Raw genomic sequence first — 5295 nt, forward strand, 5'->3', positions numbered from 1 at the left:
ACTGTCACCTCTCTCCCCGCCCCCTTCTCTTCTTTAAGTTAGGCATAACATGGGTTTTCTTGCCTACTTTGGCTGCTGTACTTCTGTCGTTATTTATTTGATGTAATGTACTTTGCCTCTCTCTCCCAGAATGGCACCTAGGGCATCTCACCATATTTTCAGATACATGTTTACCTTTAAAAAAATCTTTCAATATCAGTTCAGTTCAAAGCACTGAACTGCCTTGGCAGAGAAGACTAAAGTGCTTCTAATGCTACAACTCCCAGGATTCCATAGCATTGAGACATGGCAGTTAAAGTGATATCAAACTGCATTAATTCTTCAGTGTAGTTGCACTCTTAGTCATGTGCTTAGAAGCAAGGCATTCGCTCTCTTTGTCAGACATAATGTATCTACACTGTAGAATTAACACTGTTTGACATCATTAATTGCCATGTTCAGTGCTATGGAATTCTGGGAGTTGTAGTTTTGCAGGGTCTCTAGCCTTCTCTTTCAAAGTGTTGGCCCTTTGTCTAACTACAAATCCCAAGATTCCATATCAGCAAGCCATGGCAGCAGGACCATAGTCAGAAAAAAAATGGGTGTGGGTTTGAAACTTTTTTCAGCGAATCATGAAGAATAGTTCCATAACGCAAAATAATTTAGAAATCAGGCTCAATCAATAAACTTCAATGGACACTCAAGACAGATAAACTTCAGTGGACACTCATGGGGAATTAAAATTCATGAGTAAACCAGGTTTTAAAAAAACCTGAAAATTTTCAGCTACAGCCGTGAATGGCAGTTAAAGTGGTTTCTTTTTTATATTAAATATTTTTTAGGACATACACATACACCACATTTACAATTCCCACCACCACCATAGTATGTAAATCTAGAAGGATTGTCTCAAACAGGATTAATATGTAAAAGGGAAAAAAGCAGTTAAAGTGGTGTCAAACTGCATTCATTCTATGTCCGTTTTAAAGTTTTGCCTTGTATTACATTTCAGTTACCAAGGCCCCTTCAACACTCCCATATAAAATCCAGATTATCTGCTTTGAACTGGATTATGTGGCAGTATAGACTCATATAATCCAGTTCAAAGTAGATGGTGTGGATTGTCTGCTTTGATAATCTAGATTATATGGCAGTGTAGAAGGGGCCTGAGAAACAACAAAGTAGAGTGGCGATACCGGTAAGTGTGTTTTGTACCACAAGCCAGCAGTTTGGAGTGCTCTGATGTTTAAATGCAACTTTAAAATAACTATTTTAATTCTTCTGGAAAACATAAAAGCAGAACATTACTTTTAAAAATTATAACGACTATATAACAAACTACAATTCGGGTTCTTAAACTAATAGGGGAACTAACTCATTTTGAAAAATGATTTTCCAAACTCAGTTGCTGTGAGTTTTTCGGGCTGTATGGCCATGTTCCAGAAGCATTCTCTTGACGTTTCGCCCACATCTATGGCAGGCATCCTCAGAGGTTGTGAGGTATACTCAACAAAAAACTCACAACAACCCAGTGATTCTGGCCATGAAAGCCTTCGACAATATGATTTTCCAAGCTCTGCTAATGGATCAGTGTTCTGTTACTGTTACTCTGGTTACAAATTTGATAACCAACAACACTTTTGTGGGATTTGCTCACCTGTGGGTTTCAGCTTTGTTTTATGTTATGGTCCTGCTCAATTACTATTGCTTACATCTTATTCTAGGTTGTTTAAAAACAAATATAGTCATGGTTTTTCAATTGATTATCTCTGCTAGCTTTGTTTGTCTTCAAGTGACGTCTGGTTTATGATAACCCTAAGGCAAACTTGTCACAGAGTTTATCACTGCAGATTCTGCTGGTAAGCAAATGTAGAATGGAAACTTGTCACTTTCGCTTCTCTTGCCTTTCTCATAATTCCATCCTCATCCATTTCTCATACAACAGATATTCTTTATCCAGATGTGAGGCTTTCTTTTTATGGAAGTTTTGGGAAACCCCCAGAAGGAAGCATTGTGTGGGGAAAAAAGGATTTGAATTTTGGGAATCTGTTTCCCATGGGATGTCCCAGTCAACTTCAAGCAAAAAAAAATGGAAAGTTTTGTTATGGCTCTTGTGAGCAGCAGCACTTGAAATGTAGCTATGGATCAACCACTATCCTCTTCCTCTGGTAGGCTGGCACATTATAGACCGACCTTTCCCTTCTTAGGATGTGGCTATGTGATTTTTTTTGGCCTCTCAAGCTCCCTGGGAAAATGTTCAAAAATAAAACTCTAGGTGAACTTTAATTTCGAAGTCCCTGCCAGGTAGGCATCATTTTGGCCCCTTCTACATTGCCATATAATCCAGATTAGAGAAGCATATAACCCATGTAATCTGTTTTAAATCATATACATATGAGTCTAATCTCCCATATAATCCAGTTCAAAGCAGATAATCTAGACTGTATATGGCAGTGTAGAAGGGGCTTTTGTCAATTCCCATGTGACAAAGAAAAAATTCCATGATCTTTACTACTTTGTTTAGTACCAGTCCACATTGTGAGGTGATAACATTTCCATATATTCTGCCTTAATATACATTTGTAGGTTTAACTTTTGTGGATGTATTTATGGATTAGATTAATATGGCTTCATGAGGAATCTCTAGATCCTTTTGTGGAAATTGACCATTGAGTCACACTGGACAACCTAGAGAAATGTCCCTTTAGATAAAAATTGTGGGTTTTTTTGCTAATTGCTTTTCCACATATATAAGGATCTTGCACTTCTAACCCTTGTAAAAGCATGAGCTTATTGTATACACAGTCAACTCTTTTGTTTTGAGGAGATTTTATTATGATATATGTAAGGAACTGGCTAGATCAGGGGTCCCCAAACTAAGGCCCGGGGGCCGGATGCGGCCCTCCAAGGTCATTTACCTGGCCCCCACCCTCCGTTTTATAATATAATATTTTTATATCAGTTTTAATAATATATATACATATAATATTGATAAAATATTATAAAGTTATACAATATAATACTAATAATAATACCATATAGTATTAAATTATATGTTATATATTACATATAATATTACAGTACAGTGGTATAGTTCAATATATAGTAATATATAATGCTAATATTGTGCTATGCTAATAATATAATATATTGTTTGTACATACAGCTGCTCTGAGTCCTCTTTGGGGTGAGAAGGGTGGGATATAAATGTAGTAAATAAATGCAGTAAATGAATAATTTTAGACTCAGTCTCGCCCAAGGTCTGACATGACTTGGAAGGCACACAACAACAACAACAACAACAACAATCCTAATTAACTTGACTATCTCATTGGCTAGAAGCAGGTCCACACTTTCCATTGAAATCCTGATAGATTTATGTTGGTTAAAATTGTTCGTATATTCAAATATTGTATTGTTCTATCATTGTTGTTGTTTTTTGCACTACAAATAAGACATGTGCAGTGTGCATAGAAATTTGTTCATATTTTTTTTCAAATGATAATTCGGCCCCTCAACAGTCTGAAGGATTGTGGACCGGCACGCTGCTTTAAAAGTTTGAGGACCCCTGGGCTAGATCTTAGTGGGATCACTACCGGGTGTGTGTATGTTAAGAGAAAAAGACTCACCCTGGTTAATTACAATACACAGGTTGGGTGAATGGGATAATTAAGGTCAGCAAGTTTGGGCCACTCCCAAAGGGGTGTAACTCGGGTATGTTTGTTATTCAGCTTTGAGCTTACTGAATGTTTGCTTCTGAGCTTACTTTGTTAGCTCCTGGCTTGCTGCCTATTTGATGCAGGCAAGTTTATCTTCTCTGCTCGTCTCCATGTCCAAGAAAGGAAGATTGGAAGAGACATATTTTCTGTGCTAGAATTGCATGAGTTAAATGCAATACTGCAAGTTTTTGTTGAAGTTACTGGTTTTTTTTAACTCTGCTGCATAAGAGTAAAATTTATGTTTCCCCTTTTCTACTTGTGTTGCTCATATGAAAATACAAAAGGACTAAACTTCTGCTGTTCTGCACGCATCATCAACCTGTAACAGATTTTGCCTCTAGCCTACTCAGTATGGGAAAGGGCAACTAGCAGTCCAGGGGGCCAAGAAGGCTAAGTTATGTGACTTATTTTGGAATCATTAAACAGATTGACCTAAAAGCTTGAAACTTGTCAAGGCTGTATAATAGACTTGTTATATGGATCCAAACAAGCCAGATGCTGCTAACCTCATAGGGGTTGAGGTTCATTTTCACCCTTCCCCAGACTTTAGTGCCATAAACTGAAAACAAAAGAAGGCTTCATTTTGGGCACAGAACACTGTCAGGTGCAACACCTAGATCTCATACAGCTCCTTTATTTACCACAGAAGGCCAAACACAATAGCTCTTCCAGGACTTACAACTGAATTTTCGACAGTCACTGGAGACTCAGCATATTTTCCTATATTATCACAATATCCTAATGCTATTTGAATGTGCAGTGTCAGTGGGCACATATACACTGACCACTTCAGTGGAATGGACCCTGGATCAGCTTCATGGTGGCTAAATGTTGCATGGAGCTAATCCAGAGTAAAATAGGGCAATGCCCAGAATTCGGACTATCCCTCAATTTTGGTCAATTAGGCACGTTCTGGAAGAGAACCAGTGGCAACTGTTTTCATAGTCATCCCATTTCTCGTGGGCTCAGGTGGACTGAGGACATGGGATGGCAGCTACCGTTCACTCCTATCCTCTGTGTCGCAGTGGTCTCTGGCCATGACATGAGTCCTACTTGTCAGCCTTTGCCTGCAGTGATGTTGGCTGTGACAATGGAGCAATCAGGAAGGCAAGAGGGAGAGAAGGGGGTGGTTCCTCCTTCGCCCACTTTCACCCCCCCCCCCCATCACCCTAACTGACATCATTGCAGTTGACAGCAAACTGGTAGGAACTGTGATGCCTGGGTGCCCCAGTTTAGTGGATCAGTGTAGATCCACCCAATTAGGCAGGTTTACAAGAAAGTAGTGACACTTGAAAAACATTGTGCCAACACAGTTGGCTTTTCAACACATTTGACCACATTACAACTAGCAGTGGCAACACTGGCAATGGGCAGTGGCACTGATGAAAGGCTGAAGGCACTGTAGCACTAGGGAGATAGTAGCAAAATTCATCTTTGTCAGGAGAAGAAGCTGCCCTCCCAGATAAGAGACGGAAGGCAGTTTTTCACTGGCAATAGTTTCCCCTGCTGTCGGCACCCTACCTGGCTACATCCTGCTACAAAATTGCTTTACATTTAAGTAATGAACTGGCTGGAACATGTCAAAGACTTACAGTAA

This window comes from Anolis carolinensis, chromosome 2 (genome assembly GCF_035594765.1).
Source record: "Anolis carolinensis isolate JA03-04 chromosome 2, rAnoCar3.1.pri, whole genome shotgun sequence".
NCBI lineage: Eukaryota > Metazoa > Chordata > Lepidosauria > Squamata > Dactyloidae > Anolis > Anolis carolinensis.